The sequence below is a fragment of the Carcharhinus amblyrhynchos genome, chromosome 29, assembly GCF_965287045.1.
Source record: "Carcharhinus amblyrhynchos chromosome 29, sCarAmb.v2.hapA, whole genome shotgun sequence".
Lineage (NCBI taxonomy): Eukaryota > Metazoa > Chordata > Chondrichthyes > Carcharhiniformes > Carcharhinidae > Carcharhinus > Carcharhinus amblyrhynchos.
In genome coordinates this window covers 24,568,733-24,586,543 of record NC_137352.1, presented here as the reverse complement: position 1 = coordinate 24,586,543, position 17,811 = coordinate 24,568,733, and the positions used below count along the sequence as shown (strand labels likewise).

General features: G+C 45.2%; 1 protein-coding gene across 11 annotated transcripts in view; it reads left to right on the top strand.

The window, feature by feature from the left end:
* The window catches only part of LOC145359914 (opioid-binding protein/cell adhesion molecule-like), a 1,043,301-nt gene that overhangs the window by 936,098 nt on the left and 89,392 nt on the right, over positions 1-17,811 (top strand). The gene's annotated exons all lie outside the window — the stretch shown is intronic.

The window sequence follows — 17,811 nt, the reverse complement described above, 5'->3', positions numbered from 1 at the left end:
CTTTTGGGCTCTGATTGTAAAGTGAATAATGGATGAGGAATGTAGTCAGTGTAGGGAAATGTGAGTGAGCGAATGGATTAGGAGTGTATAATAACTCAAGGTGACTCAGTATAACAAGTGTAAAACAAGAAGATTTATTTGATGAGAAAAACTACTTTCAACTTAAGGATTTGCAACAGAACAACGCTGGTCTGTTCTGACTAACTCCCAACTCACTCTGCCAACTTCCAGCTCTGGGGATGCACATCCTCACTCTCGATTGACTGAGGTTCGCATGCTCATGCTCCATTGGCTCTGACCTGGTGATGTGACCTGCAAAGGATCGTCTCTTAAAGGGGCCATGCAACCACAAGATGCGAAGTGGAGGTTATGAGGGTGTAGCAGGATGAGGGACGGTAGGGTGTCGGGGAGGAAGGGATGAGTGGAGAGGGGTTGAGGAAAGTGAAAGGGGTATGGGGTGAAGGGATCTTTACATTGATATAATCTTGACCTGGGGGAGCTGCTCACAGCAACTAAGAACTGGACCAATATTTCTGGGAATGAAGGTGGGTTTTTTAAACTGGCTGCTTTGGCAATTATACCAACTCTTGATTAATCATGGCCTGGAGCGCTGAAGATCTTGTCTGCCAACACTGCCAGGCCAAAAGTAGGATCATCATATTGGTATTAATACCCATTATCTCCCATGGGGAAAATATTTTGGCAGATTTCCTCTTCCTACACGAGCCATCCTTGTGGTCTTGCTGTGCGCGTTTTTGTCCCTGGGATTTCTGCAGCTCTTTCCTTCAAATTTATGACAGGCTGGATGGAGAGACGCGATGGAAGTTCATTTCCATCCAGTTTAGAGCCAGTTTTGACTTTAATGTATTAGGGTAATTTTGTGTTGTCCATCAATTTCTTGATGGATGCTCATACGTGGGGAGAAAGGAGGGGGAAAGTTTAAAGGAAATGTGCGGGAATGTTTTTCACGCAGAGAGTGGTGGGTGCCTGGAATGCACTGCCTGAGGAGGGGGTGGAAGCAGGCCTGTTAGCAACATTTAAGAGGCACCTGATGGGTACATGAACAGGGAGGGAATAAAGGGATACGGACTGAGTAAGGGCAGAAGGTTTCTTTCGTTTAGTTAGGGCATCATGATTGGCATGGGCTTGACGTATCGAAGGGCCTGTTACTGTGCTGTACTTTCCTATACCTTCCTATGTTCTTGTTCTTTTTATTCCTTCCTGGACTTAAAACATAGCCCAAAATTAAAAATATTGTAACCCAGTGTGCAACATGGTCTTTGAAGAATAATATTGATAACGATAGTAGAAGTGATAGAATCTTAATAGTTAATCAAAGACATAGCATTGAGCCTGAAAGTGACTATTTCTCCTACTTGGCAAACCCATGGTGACAGCTGACTCCCACAAATACTTGCTTTCAGCAACATCAACTGTATATTTACCTGAGAATGTAAGACAGCTTTCCTGCTCCTGATTGCTACTTGACCTCCGCGTGGTTCCAATAACCAACTGCTTCGTAAAAACCAGAAATGAAACCTGGGACTGTTAAACATCTTCAGCTATTTTCACTGTGCGGAGTAACTGAGCCAAATCAGCGGGCTTGCAATCTGTCACGCTCATTCTGAATATGCATAACCATGCTGCTCGAGGTGCAGGCCTCAACTTAGCTCCTACCACCGGGAGAGTTAATTCAATAGTTGGCCTAATTTGAACTCCAGGCTAATTGTCAACGGGGGATCCAGATCCCGTGATGGCACAGTTAGCACTGCTGCTTCACAGCTCCAGGGTCCTGGGTCCGATTCCTGGCTTGGGTCAGTGTCTGTGTGGAGTTTGCACGTTCTCCTCGTGTCTGCGAGGGTTTCCTCTGGGGACTCTGGTTTCCTCCCACAGTCCAAAGATGTGTGGGTTAGATTGATTGGCCATGCTACGAAATTGCCCTTTAGTGTCCAGGGATGCGTAGGTTAGAGGGATTAGTTGGTATAATATGTAGGGATATGGGGGTAGGGCCTAGGTGGGATTGTGTTCGGTACAGACTCGATGGGCCGAAGGGCCTCTTTCTGCACTGTAGGGTTCTATGACGGGGTTTGGGGTATTTTCACTTCCAGGCTTCATTTAAATCCTCCTGGTTTGTTTTTCATTCCATTTTGGTCAAGAGGCAATGGGAAATCAAGCAAATCAGAAATTTCCAACTAAGTTCATCACGGGGTGGTATTGGTGTCTGGGTCCATCCCTACCAACATCCTGCAGTCAGTTGGATTGGTCAGAGTTGGTCCAAGTCTGCAAGAAAATACAGAAGGTTGTGAACGTAGCCCAGTCCGTCACACACCAGCCTCCCATCCATTGACACTGTCTACATTTCCTGCTGCCACCTTCTTCCATTAAGAAAATGATACAAAAGTCTGAGGTCACGTACCAACCGACTCAAGAACAGCTTCTTCCCTGCTGCCATCAGACTTTTGAATGGACCTACCTTATATTAAGTTAATCTTTCTCTACACCTTACTTATGGCTGTAACACTACATTCTACACCCTGTCCTTTGCTTCTCTATGCACGATATGCTTTGTTTAGCACAAGAAACAACACATTTCACTGTACACCAATACATGTGACAAAAATGAATCAAATGAAATCAAAGAGTTTGACGAGTGTGTAATCTGTGAAAGGAGAAACTGAAAGATTTCTTTATGAGATCTGGAGCTGTAAGAAGTGCTCTTCCTAGCTGTGTAAAGTAAATGGAAAAGATTCTTTTTGTGGCCTCTTCTCAGCCTAGTTGACCGTGTCGTTGTCCTCACCTTTTGATAACTTCAATTTTGTCAGTTTATAAAGTTAATGGGCGCGTTACTGGCCGTTCATGTCTCAGCCACTGCAGCGAGGACGGAGAATTTGGTATCCAGCCAAATCTCCATTCACTGCAGCGGGGCCAGAAAATCTCACCGGCGTGACGGCTGCAAGATTCCGGCCAAAATTGCAGTTCGGTCCCAATGATGCCAATGTCCTGATCTTCATGCCATTTTCAGATGCCCTAGGTACCTGCGGTTAAACAAATACAAATCAGTTTGAACCAGTGTGCAGAATCATTCTGAAACCAGGATGGCTCGATTGGCTGTCAAAACCTATGAATGCTGATCTCGCTGCGCTCGGCACCGAGGGATTTTGGGAAGGTGGAATGTGCTAGGTGTCTCCTGCCTAATTTAGGTGTCAGCTCTGAACCTCAAAACTTCCAGACCGTGAACTTCCAAGTTTATTTAATTGCATTTTCCAGTATTTGATAGGGCGAGCCCAAATAAATTTCTCACCTATCTTCTACGTCCATGGAGAAAGAAAATAAAGGAACTTGTACCATAGAAATTGAGATTGTTTACAAAGTGTGTCTCAACAGGTTTTCCTCATGAGAGCACACAGCAATTTTCTCGTGACATGTTATTAATCCAGTCCGTGAGCCTCAGAACTGTTTCTTCCACAGCGTTCAGTCTATTGATTGTTTCTATTTTAATGAGTCCTGCAGCTGGTTGCCAAGGATAGAATATTAATTACTGTACAATCACTGAACCAATGTTTAAATTCACCACACCCTCACACCTCATGTATAGCGCACACTTCCCACTGATTATACACTTCTCAGGCAGCGGGCAATCAAGGGGATCATCAGCCCAACTGTCTGCCTCTCTACCAGGGCTACGTTCACAGCCGGGTGTCTGAGGGCACCGCTGAGACTTCCCATGCTCGTTGGGCACTGCAGAACTGGGCTGTATTATTAGGCTGGCACGGTAGCATAGCAGTTAGCACTGCTGCCTCACAGTGCCAGGGACCCGGGTTTGATTCCTGGTTTGGGTCACTGTCTGTACAGAGTCTACACATTCTTCTCGTGTCTGTGTGGGTTTCCTCTGGGTGCTCGGGTTTCCTCCCACAGTCCAAAAGACGTGCTGGTTAAATGCATTGGCCATGCTAAATTCTCCTCAGTGTACCCAAACAGGCAACAAGGGGATTTTCACAGTAACTTCGTTGCAGTGTTAATGTAAGCCTAATAAGAAGTCTCACTACACCAGAATAAAGTCCAACAGTATCATGAGCTTTCATTGTGGTGTTCCTTCATCGGCAGTGCTCTGAAAGCTCATGATACCAAATAAATCTATTGGGCTTTAATCTGGTGTTGTGAGGCTCCTTACTATATTCACCCCGGTTCAACGCTGACATCTCCACATTAATGTAAGCCAACTTGTGACACTAATAAATAAAGTTTAAACTTTACTGAGCTTCCTTAGCCACATTTTGATTTCATGTTTCCATTATGCTTTGTCTTTTGTTTGGGGCATTTCCCATCTTTTTGGGGGCTGCCCCTTTTAATTTGTCCCTCAATTTATTTGATTTGCCAAAAAGAATGGCAGTGAATGAAGAGGTTCCTGTCCTGCACTTGGATCCAAGAACCTTTTTTAATTATTTTATCGTCGTATTCAGTTTTTGTCTTAATAATCCCTCCTTTGAACAGAAGGATTAATCCAAAAACCAGAGTCACGAACCAAGCAGCAGAGAACACTGATACCCCCTCCTAGAGCAGATTGGTTCACAGTTCAGTTGTCCCGCTGAAAACCAGGCTTAGCATTGAGTTTCATCCATCGTTCTCCCCTGGATAAGCATCCCTAAGGTTATCAGGGTGGCTATTGTCATTTTGTGGTGGGTCACGTTCAATTAAGATTTCACAATGGAAATAATTTCCTCACGGTAAATAAAGGCCATTCTACTATTTTATCTCCTTGCTTGCTCTGCTATCTAATATTGCCGAAAGACAGCAACTTCATTCGTTTTGCGAGGAATGATTCACCGCTCGAAACTCCCTTCAGGAAATGAATGTAGAGATTGTGGTCATAAATAAAGCTGAGCTTTTTATCCTCAGAAAGCCTTCAGCACAAGATATGTTCAGCAACACTGTTTATTTCATGGTTCCCTACGTGGTGATACTGGTAGTGCATGACGCCATTGTGTTGGCAATTGTCCTTGATCAACGTTATTTTTGTATTCCATTTTTGAATTCTTGTGTTCATGAAAAAAAAAAGTGAAGCAGATGGAGCATTCAGTATTGGCAGACTTGTCCGCCTCAATGTAATCAGGTTCTGAAGGTTATAGCTATAAGTACAGGTACAAATAATCAAATGATTACAGACCACTGCACAGCATTGACCCTGTTGGCACTGCGGGAATGTCTGCAGAACCAGGTTAGGGTTGAATGGTGCCTAATAGGATGTGAATTTAATATCCTGGAGCTCTCCCGTGGTTCATTTTCATGATTTTATTTTTCCGTCCTCCACATCTGGACACTCATCTCCCTCAGGAAGTAGGATAAGTGAGCGAGGAGTAGCGTGTTTTGCAAACCAGGTGACTTTTTCTCATTACACGCTCTTGTACAATTCTCCCTCTGCTGATGAGATGTGTCAGTGCAGAGAATCGGTCACTTTGACTGAACGCAAGAAATAAGAACCGTAAAATACCATATGGCCCATGGAGCCTGCCCTGCCTTCAGTAAATTCATGACTGATCTTGGGATTCCATAAGATAAAGGAGTAGAATTAGCCCATTCAGCCCATCTAGTCTGCTCTGCCATTCAATCATGGCTGATATGAATCTCATCCCCATTCTCCTGCCTTCTTCTCATAACCCTTGATCCCCTTATTGATCCAGAACATATCTATCTCTGTCTTAAAGACGCTCAATGATCTGGCCTCTACAGCCCTCTGTGGCAACGAGTTCCACAGATTCACCACCCTCTGGCTGAAGAAATTCTTCCTATCTCAGTTTTAAAGGAGTGCCCCTTCACTCTGAGATTGTGCCCTTGAGTTCTAGTCTTTCCCACTGGTGGAAACGTCTTCTCCACATCCACTCTATTTAGGCCTCTCAGTATTCTGTAAGTTTAAATTAGATTTTCCCCTCGTCCTTCCAAATTTCATTGTGTCGACCCAGAATCCTCATATGACAAAGCCTTCATTCCTGGGATCATTGTTGTGAATCTCCTCTGGATCCCCTCCAAGGCCAGCACATCTTTCCTTCAACTCCATTTTCCCACCTATTGCCCTTGCTTCCCCGACAGGCCAAAAATCTGTCTATCCCAACCTTAAAGATGTTCAATGATGCCAAATGCACAATCCTCTGAATAAAGAATTCCAAAGATTCTCACACCTTTCAGGGAAGTAATTTCTCCTTATCCCAATCCTAAATGATCCACCCCTTATCCAAAAACTTTGACCATTTTAGGTTTCCCAGCCAGGAGAAGTAACGTTTCGGTATTTAACTTGTCTAACCCGAATCGTCTATTTTTCAATGCGATCAACAATCATTCTTTTAAACTCCAGAGAAAATAAACTTAATTCATTCAGCCTTTCATTATATTAAAACGCTATTATTCTGGGAACCAATCTAATGAACATTAGCTGTACCATCTCCAATGCAGATGTGTCCTTTGTTAAATATGGAGAACAAAATTGCCCACAGGATTCCAGGTATGGTCTCAAAAAAACCCTTACCATTTTATTTTGACTTTTTTGTTCCGATACACCAATCTCTTTGGAGTAAAGGGCAACATGCTATTTACATCCCCAGTTGCTCACCCCTCACAATGTTATCAGTGCTGAATTGCTGGCGTAATCAGCTTCGTCCTTGGGGAAAAAAATCTGGATCAGTCGTGTGTGCAATCTCACCCGCTAACAGTCAGTAGGTGGCTTGCCGGTATGAATAGACTCCATTCACTCCCCTTACTGGCGGGAATCACACTTTGCCTCTTTTTTTTCTTAGAGTCATAAGATTTGATTTTCTTTTCTTGCTGAACAAAGCAGGTCTGAAACTCTCCTGTTTTCATGCTGGTTGGGCAAATAGAATTTTTTTGGTCAGATCTTTGATCCAGGGTTCCATTCTGGGATCTTCCCTTCCAGTAGTAACATCGTCTGGGATCATAACACTTAGACGATTATCAGGAAAATACTGTTGTACATTCAAACCAGGTGAAGGGTCAGCAATTCTTCAGTCCCAGCCGACCACCAGGTATCCCTATTGCCCCATCAAGCAGTCCAGTCAATCTGATGTCCATCATGGTGTTGAACCTGATGGTTTTAAAATCAGGGAAGTTACCACCCATTCTCTGCTGGCCTATTGAATAGCTGTGAAGTAGAGTTGCTGGCGTTGGACTGGGGTAGGCACAGTAAGTAGTCTCACAACACCAGGTTATTTGGACCAGGTAAACCTGTTGGACTTTAACCTGGGTGTTGTAAGACTACTTAGTATTGAATAGCAGCATTACACAATCGAACAAATTTATCACTGACAGGCTTTCTTGAGGTATGGGTTTATTTTCTATGTTGTTTGGCAGGTGAGACAGGAAAAGTTGAAAAAGGTTACAGAGAAAGACGGGCCACCATTTGCTGTTCCTGGAATCTTGCAGCATGATGCACTGCTTGACTCTGGAGGCAATTGTTGTGAATCCTCTCTTTTGGGCATGAGAAAAAAAAACACATTGTTTTACAGAGATAGATTGAGAATGGAAAGTAAGTGTAGACTGACACAATGGATGCTGAGATGACGAGGGTAGAAATGGGGTCACATTTCCCCAGAACATGGGCGGACACACAACATGTAAAATCTGCTGAGAGTTAACAGTAAACCTTTATTTATTCTAAGTCCTTTGGCCAGCAGTCATTGCAACCCAGTATTGATTGAACTCTAATAGAACATAGAAAAACTAAAGCACAAACAGGCCCTTCGGCCCCAAGTTGTGCCAATCATATCGCTACCTATTAGGCTTACTTATAACCCTCAGTCCTATTCAGTCCCAGAAGTCTCTTAAAAGACCCAATTGAATTTGCCTCCACCACCGACAGCAGCCAATTCTGCTCACCCACCACCCTCAGTGAAAAACTTACCTCTGATATCTCCTCTGTCCCTATTCCCCAGCACCTTAAACCTGTGTCCTCTCGTAGCAACCATTTCAGCTCTGGGTAAAAGCCTCTGAGAATCCACCCGATCAATACCTCTGAACATCTTATCCACCTCTGTCAGGTCACCTGTATGCGGCACAGTAGCACAGTGGTTAGCACCGCTGCTTCACAGCTCCAGGGACCTGGGTTCGATTCCCAACTAGGGTCACTGTCTTTGTGGAGTTTGCACATTCTCTTCGTGTCTGCCTGGGTTTCTCCGGGTGCTCCGGTTTCCTCCCACAGTCCAAAGATGTGCGGGTTAGATTGATTGGCCATGATAAAAAATTGCCCCTTAGTGTCCTGAGATGTGTAGGTTAGAGGGATTAGTGGGTAAAATGTGTGGGGATATGGGGGTAGGACCTGGGTGGGATTGTGTTTGGTATAGACTCGATGGGCCGACGGGCCTCTTTCTGCGCTGTAGGGTTTCTATGATTCTATGTAAGTGCATAGCTTGAATCCTGTTGACAGTAAAGAAGGCTCCTGACTTTAATGTCTTGAGTGACAGATGCTTGCAGTTTCTTAGCTGCCACTTCTGCTGCTGTTCAAAACCAAAATTATTCTTTCCTTTGCAACTTATTTCCAGCATTTACTAGTTGCTAGCGGTCATATCTGAGGTATGCAGTGAAGAAGATAAAATGCCACCATAAGCAGCAGCATGAAATAGATTTAAACATAATGCCCTAAGGACTGTGAGCATCTATATATAGCTCTGCACTAATATTTTTTTCCATTGTGCTGTCAGTACATTTTCACAGCTCTGCAATGTAGATTAATTGAAACATGCTATTCAATATAAAATTTGTTAGAAACATTTCAAGGAAGGAGCTTCCCACAGGGACTAAGTGGCACAGTGGGCTAAAGTTTTTCTTTCCCCCCCAACCTCCGGAGGCGAGCATTGAATTCGACCCAGGCTGGTGAGCGCTTCTTCCCGTATTAATGCCGTAAGGATCCTAAATGTAATGACAAAAATAAAATACTGCAGGTGCTGGAAGTCTGAAGTTAAAAACGGAGAACGCCAGAAAGACTCAGCAGATCAGGCAGCATTTGTAGAGAGAAAGAGAGATAAATAAAGTTAATAGTCAGAAATTTCCTGTCTTGTCCCACTGCGGGAATTGTAGCGGGTGGGAAGGAAATTTGATGGACCGTTTTAAAGTCCATTGACTTTGGGCAGGAATTTCCAATCTTGGGCCCATGTGGCTGGAAAATCCAGCCCAAGGTCTCAGGCTTAATTACCTCTTGTCAGAACATTGTCTGTGCAGGATATTTGAGAAAATCAACAGTCCAGTCCCTTTGTGATCGGAGATCTTTATCTCTGATGAATTTATGCAATGTGGGGCATTTACACTATCATAACGTTAGAATATGCATGTGAAACAGTTCTGAGTTAGCAATGTCACATCACCTCTGTCTGACAGTGGAACTCAGTAACACTTCTCTCATAATTCTTCCAGATTTTAGAGGTAGATCAGTCTTATCCAACTTCTTGTGCCGGGGCCAAATTCCAATTTTTCCTCGTGCAAGTTGCCAATCAGCAGATTTATAAAGGTTCAGGTTTGGCTCAAGATAAATGTGCATTTTGATAAAATGTTGAGGGGCGAAGGATAGAAACAATTTGCTGAGCAAAAATAAAGCAAAGTAAAGGCAATAAATCGATCATTTGAAATAATGAGTAATTAATGAAGATCACCATTAGGGTGTGAGAGGGTCAAATAGTGTTTTTCGGTCTTGAGGAACTTAATTACTCACTCACACCCATTTTGTGAGCTTGTGCGAGTGTGTTGGTGTGTGGCAGTGAGTGAGAGTGTGAATCCTGAGACTGGGAGTGAGCCAGATCCCCCTTTCTCACTCTCGCTCACAAACACATGAATTTTACCATCTCGCCTGCCACGGGAATTGTAGCAGGCGGACATGGACTACGTAAAGAACTTCCGGCTTTGGGGCAAGCACAGCTGGGAAATCCCACCCATGCTCACTCACTCGCATTTGCTCATGCACACACCAACACACACTCTCCTATACACATACATACCCTCTCTTGCTTATACTCTCACACTCACCACCCCCCTGCTCAAGCATTCTCCCCACCAGCTCACTCGTGTGCGCAGTCTCACACACACACACACACACACACACACACACACACACACACACACACACACACACACACACACACACACATGCCCTCCTCCCCCCCAGCACCTGTTGCTCTCACACATGCTGATCCCACCTTGGTAACCACGTTGTCTCTTACCCCTCGCTGAAGGACTGCTGCCCTCCCCGAAATCGCCTTCCCTCTCTAGCAGACTCACCATTGCCGTTGTGCAACATTTTCGGGCCTCGGGCTGAAGAACCCTCTCCTCCAATCAGCGACTGATCCTCGCCCATATTTGCTGCACGGGTGATGCTAGCAGCAGCAAACCTGAGAGTGGAATGGCCTGTGACTGGAGGAGCGGCTGCTTTGAAGTCTGCAGGTCAGTTCGAGAGGGCTTGGTGGGCTTGGTAGTGGCCCTGGGGACACGTTTTGGACAAACCCAACGTAGAGTCAAACTGTTTGAATAACGGACATTTTCTTCATACAAAATTATTTCCAACATTACAAAAGTACAGTTCCACGCTCTGAAATCTCATCCAAATAATCATTTTACCTGACACTCCTAACATTGTGAGGAAGGGAGCAGCTTTGCTGCTGAATCTGAGTTTGCCTTTAGCCAATCTTCCTGGATCACAGGGTAACAGACTGGAGTGGGAGTGGTGGCTTTGATGGGTTCCCTTCTCAGGGACACAACAGCCAGTTATACTGCCCTCAGACCCACCCATGTGGCTGTTAGTTCCAAGAAATCCAAAAGGAGGTGGTGTTTTTGCTTGAATGTGGGTTTCAGCTGTTAAACATGTTCCAGGAGGAAAGACAGAAACATTCTTGCCTCTATACGCAGACATTATAGGTCACCTAAACAATAGATATTCTCAGAGCCTGAGCAAAATGTAAATTCTCATAAATTCACAGTTTTGATCTAATTACAAGAAACATAACATAATTTATTTTGCAGTGAAGTTGTTAAAAGGCCTTCTCATTGATCTGATGAATTTTGCATTTAAATAGCTCCTTCTTCAGAGAATACATCTACGTTATTTATTCTTAAACCACGATCTGGGACTCAGTAAACGGCAGCATTGGTAGTGTCAAGTGACACAAAATTGCATGCAGTCAATTGCAACTACCTACATTCTGTGAAACTGTACCATTCACGTGCACCTCTGACTTGAAACCAATTTCATGCAAGCTCCACTATTAGAGTGTGTGTGTGTGTATGTGTGTGTGTGTGTACATGTGTGTGTCAGGGTTAGGGAAGACATGGGTATGGGGAGAGACAGAGACAACAGTGGTCATTATGCCAGGGATTTTGAACAAACATTTTGAATGCTTGTCAGTGCACAGTACACACAGACACACACTATATTTTCTTTATGGTCTGGGTTTCTTCAGTTGATCTCTGCAGAGCAGTCTCTTGTTGAGAGGATGGGAAAACACATTTGGAGAAGTGTTGCTAACAATGCTTTCACTACAAGAGCAGCAGTCGAGGCCAACGCATCGAGCCAAATGTTTTACAATTACAAATCAGTCTAATTGTGCCACTGTTTTATTGTTAGAATGTAAACAGGTTTTGTACTTTGTAAGCGGGTGTAGGTGTTGTTTTTGTAATGATCTAAAGGCATTAATCACTCAGAAGGGATTAGGTAAATACCTTGTGTTCATTTACTTAGACTAGGCATATGGGAACAGATATACATTAGCAGAAAACTTGAAGACATCAGCAGCAGAGCTGAGTAAACTGTGTTCGACTCGTAAGCAAAAATTAATGGCATTGATATTCAGAGGGATCTTGGGGTTCAAGTCCATAGCTCCCTGAAAATGACCACACAAGTAGATAGAGTGATAAAGAAGGCATCTTGCATGCTTGCTTATATTGGTTGGGGCATTGAGTACAAGAGTCAGACAGTCAAGTTGCAGCTTTGCAAAACTTTGTTTAGGCCGCACTTAGAGTATTGTGTTTATCGCCACATTACAGGAAGGATGTGAAAGCTTTGGAGAGGGTGCAAAAGAAGTTTACCAGGACGTTGCCTGGTTTAGAGGGTATGAGCGATAAGGAGAGGCTGGACAAACTAACTTTGTTTTCTCTGGAGCAGCAGAGCTGAGGGGAGACTTGATATAAAATTATGAGAGGCATCGATAGGATTGACCGTCAGAATCTTTTTTCCATAGTTAAAATGTCTGATACATTCAGAATGAGATAGAGAATCTGGTGAACCAGCGCAGCGACAATAATCTTTTTCTCAAAGTCAACAAAACAAAGGAGATTGTCATCGACTTCAGGAAGCATATAGAGAACATGTTCCTGTCTACATCAATGGAGATGAAGTAGAACTGGTCGAGAGCTTCAAGTTTTTAGGTGTACAGATCACCGGTAACCTGTCTTAGTCCGTCCATGCCAATACTATAGTTAAGAAAGCCTACCAATGCCTGTACTTTCTCAGAAGACGAAGGAAATTTGACATGTCAGCTATGACTCTCACCAACTTGTACAGATTCACCATAGAAAGCATTCTTTCTGGTTGTATCACAGCTTGGTATGGCTCCTGTTCTGCCCAAGACCGCAAGAAACTACAAAAGGTCTTGAATGTAGCCTGACCCATCACGCAAACCAGCCTCTCATCCATTAACACTGTCTACATTTCCCACTGCCTCTGCAAAGCAGGCAGCACAATTAAGGACCCCCACGCCACCTGGATATTCTCTCTTCCACCTTCTTCCGCAGGGAAAAAGCTACAAAAGTCTGAGGTCGTGTATCAACTAACTCAAGAACAGCTTCTTCCCTGCTGCTATCAGAGTTTTGAATGGACCTATCTTGCATTAAGTTGATTTTTCTCTATATCCTGGCGATGACTGTAATTTATTTTATTGTATTCTGCACTGTCTCATTTCTTTTTCAATGAATGAGATGCTTTGCCTGTATAGCGCGCAAGAAACAATACTTTTCACTGTATAATAATACAAGTGACAATAATAAGGCAAATCAAATACTAGGAGCTTGCACTTAAAAGGGGGAAAGTTTAGAGGAGATGTGAGGGGCAAGATTTCTACACAGAGAATGGTAAGTATCTCAAATGCGTTGCCAAAGATGTTGGTGCAGGCAAATATGATAAGGGCGTTTAAGGGTTCTTTTAGATATGCACATGAATATGCACATAATAGAGGGATATGGACCAAAGGCAAGGAGAAGAGATTAGTTTAATTTGGTGGCATGTTCGGCACAACATTGTGGGCTGAAGGGCCTATTCCTGTGCTGTTCTGTTCAATGAAACTCAGACTAGATCATGTGACACACTTCCCTTCTACTGATGGCATACTGCTATCCCCTAAAGGCATGTTACAATGATAGGTTTATAGACTTTGTACCTGAGCTGTACAGAGGTGACACTGGTTTCTATCCGTGAAACCGGTTTTATTCACCAAGCTTCAAAATATCTGCTGCATGCTTCTGATTCTAGCTTCTAACACGTTCTTCAAATGTGTTTACTTTTCTGAGTTCACACTTGGGTTTGACCAATCAAACACAGTGAGCAGTAATGGTAAATAGAGTCTCATGACCAAAGTCAGAACAAATGAACACTGCAGCTAACATCAAAGAACCATTCCCTTGCCAAAGTTTTATCCCCAATTCAAGAGACCATCAAGGGTATATTTATCCAATTGCAATTAAGTTGAAAACTGGCAATTGTTAAGTGAAACATCAAAACAGATTTATTTGGGTCAAATGAGATTTAAAATTGTTAAACATCTGAATCCTACTTCCAATTCTTAATTTCATATTTAGGAAGAGGTGTCATAGAGGTTTACAGCATGAAAACAGGTTCTTCGGTCCAACTTGTCCATGTCACGCAGTTTTCACCATTAAGCTAGTCCCAGTTGCTTGCGTTTGGCCCATATTCTTCTGTATCAATCTTCCCCATGTAACTGTCTCAATGCTTTTTAAAAGAAAATTGTATCCACCTCTTCTACTATCTCTGGCTGCTTGTTCCAGACACTCACTACTCTCTGTGTGAATTAATTGCCCCTGAGAACCCTTTTATGTCTTTCCCCTCTCACCTCAAAACTATGCCCTCTTGATTTGGACTCCCCTATCCTTGGGGAAAGGTGGTGACTGTCTATCTCATCTATGCCCCTCATTATTTAATCGGCCTCTATAAGATCACCCCTCAGCCTCCTATGCTCCAGAAAAAAAAGTCTCAGTCTATCTAGCCTCTCCATCAAGTCCCAGTAGTAGCATTCTGGTAAATCTTTCCAGTTTAATAATATCCTTTCTATACTATAATAGGGTGACCAGAATTGCACACAGTATTCCAAGTATGGTCTTACCAATGTCTTGTACAACTTCAACAAGACATCTCAACTCCTGTATTCACTATTCTGACCAATCAAACCAAGCATGCCAAATGCCACCTTCACCACCCTGTCCACCTGTGACTCCACTTTCAATGAGCTAGGAACGTGTACCCCTAGATCTCTTTGTTTGTAACTTCCCCAACACCTGACATTAACTGAATAAGTCCTGCCCTTGGTCGATCTACCAAAATCCATCATCTCGCAATTATCTAAATTACACTCCATCTGCCATTCGTCAGTCCACAGGCCCCATTGATCAAGATCCGGTTGTGATCCTAGATAACCGCCTTCACTATCCACTGTGCCACCAATCTTGGTGTAATCTCCAACCTTACTAACCAGGCCTTCTAAATTTTCATTCAAATCATTAATATAAATGACAAATAACTGGAGCCAGCACCAATCCCTGAGGCACACCGCTGGTCACAGGGGTATTTGGTGGGGGTTGGGGGAGAGAAAGAGGGTTTGAGGGGGGTGGGTGTGAGGGGGAGGGTGCGTGTGTGAGGTGGGGCGGGGGGGTGGAGCGGGGCAGACAAGAGCCAAACACACTGGGAGGGAAAATTGGAGGCTTCAGACATTGAGCTGGGGGCAGTTGTGGCAGTGAGGGAGATGGACAGGAGGCCTTGACAGATATGGCAGAGATGATTCAAAGGGGGAATTGGAAAAGCCAGAGGACATCCGAAGCTGGAGACGGGGTGGGTGGGTGGTGGGGAGGGGGGCTTGATTCATGGAGTCAAGCTGGGAGAGTTCTCCCTCATCAAAAACGCAACTTCCCCTCCTCTCTTACCTCCTGTTCTACCCTTCCTATATCATCTCTACGCTGGAACATTGAGCTGCCAGTCTGTCCCTCCTTTAGCCATGTTTCTGTAACGGCTGTAATATTCCAGTCCCATTTACCCATCCATGCCCTGAGTTCTTCTGCCTTGTCCGTTAGGCCTCTGGCATTGAACTTCCCTTATTCTCTGCCCTGCTCTAGCCTGACCTGTCTAGTAGTAGGATTATTGACACTGCCTTTACTATTTAACAAGCTCTCTTTAACTTCTGTGCTGTCTTTAACCTTCTCTTCTGTCCCCCTACTGCTTTGCTTCCCCCCCGCCCCCAACTAGTTTAAACCCTCCCGAGTTGTTCTAGCAAATCTCCCCACCAGGATATTAGTCCCCCTCCAAGTTAGGTGTAACCCGTCCCTCTTGAACAGATCACTCCTGCCCCAGAAAAGATCTCAATGATCCACAAATGTAAATCCGTGTCCCCTACACCAGCTGTCTGGCCAGGCATTCATCTGCCTAATCTTCTTATTCCTACTCTTGCTAGCATGTGGCACTGGCAGTAGTCTGGAAATTACTACCCTCAAGGTCCTCCACTTTAGCCTTTTGCCTAAATCTCCATATTCACACTTTAGGACCTCATCCCTTTTCCTACCTAACTCATTGGTATCAATGTGTTCAACGACCTTGAGCGGTTGCAGGACATTGTTAAGGGGGAGGGTGAGCAGCCAGAGATATCCTTGACCCTGGCACCGGGGAGGCAGCACACCATCCTGGAGTCTCAATTGCGACCACAGAAATGTCTGTTTGTGCCTCTAACTAGCGAGTTCCTTATTACTACTGCTTGCTTGCTCTTTGCCCAACCCTGCTCCACAGCAGAACCAGCTGTGCTGTCACAAACCTGGCTGCTGCTGGTACTTTCCCCTGAGAGGCTAACGCCCTCAACAGTATCCACAATGGTACACCTGTTTGAAAGAGAAATAGCCACAGGAGACTCCTGCACTACATGCCTGCCTCTTCTGGCAATCACCCATCTACATGGCTCAATGTGTGGTGTGATAATCTCTCTGTAAGTTGTGTGTGTGTGTGTGTGTGTGTGTGTGTGTGTGTGTGTGTGTGTGTGTGTGTGTGTGTGTGTGTGTGTGTGTGTGTCACTCTCTGTCCCCTGTATGCTCCACAGTCTGAGATGTGGAGTGGACAAGGAAGCAATTTTGAAGAGTTGGGGGGTGAGCATGTCATGATTGACCCTCTAAATAACATCATTTGGCCGTGTGCCTATATCTCCATATGGCCTACAGTTTTATTCCTAACTCTGGCCTGCCAAGTTTTCCATGTCTGTGGGAGGGCAGGGTGAGATTGTCCAATTCAAGAGGAGAGTAACTTCTGACTTAACGACTGGATTCAATTTACTTGCTTTACCTGACTCTCCAATCTGTTCCGTTCTTCACCACTATCAACTGTGCCAATCTCCTCCACTCTCCTACCTTGACTCCATGAATGAAGCCACTCCTCCCCCCCTCCACCCACCCCCCACCCCCAACCCCTCCACTCCCCCCACCTCTCCCCCCACCTCTCCCCCCACCTCTCTCCCCCCCCCACCTCTCCCCCGCCTCTCCTCCCACCTCTTCCCCCCCCTCTCCTCCTCCACCCCCCCTCCCCCTCGCCACCCCCTCAGATGTCCTCTGGCTTTTCCAATTCCCTTGCTGAATCATCTCTACCATATCAGTCAAGGCCTCCTGTCCATCTCCCCCACTGCCACAACTGCCCCCAGCTCAATGTCTGAAGCCTCCCATTTTCCCTCCCAGTTTGTTTGGCTCTTGTCCACAACCTCCCCCTCATGCACACCCTCCCCCTCACGCACACCCTCCCCCTCACGCACACCCTCCCCCTCACACACACCCTCCCCCACACCTTTCCCCCCACCACACCTCCCCCCCCGCAAATACCCCTGATCCACCAAGATTTCTGAGCTCTCAATCTCCCCATTTTCCCCACAAAGCCACCTAAACATCTGTAGAACTGCATTATCCCTGTCTCGAGATCTTCAATTTCCTTCAGTACTCACATTCTCCAGAAGCTGCCAATTCTGTCATCCCTCCCTTCCTCCCTCCCCCTCCCTCCTCCCCCCACCTCCCTCCTCCCTCCTCCCCCCACCTCCCTCCTCCCCCGACCTCCCTCCCCTCCTTCCTCCCTCCCTTCCCTCCTTCCTCCCTCCCTTCCCTCCTTCCCTCCCCTCTTTCCCTTCCCTCCCTCCCTCCCTCCATCCCCTCCTTCCATCCCCCCTCCCTCCCTCCCTGTCCCCTCCCTCCCTCTCCCTCCCCCTCCCTCTCCCTCCCCCTCCCTCCCCCTCCCTCTCCCTCCCCCTCCCTCTCCCTCCCCCTCCCTCTCTCCCCCCTCCTCCCTCTTTCCACTCTCCCTGTGGCCTGATGTTGAAGGCACATCCGTTCCAAGGCCAGCTAACCCCTCTATCCCGTGTGAAACAAAGACAGAAGAATGACAGTGAGGTCCTGCTGACCTCAAAGCACTCCCTCTGTACAGTTGTGTTGTCACACTGACATAAACACCAATCACTTCTAAAGGGTGTGTAAATATGTTGTGGGTTCACTTGTTTAGAATACAACATTTGTATATAGGTGGGGGATATA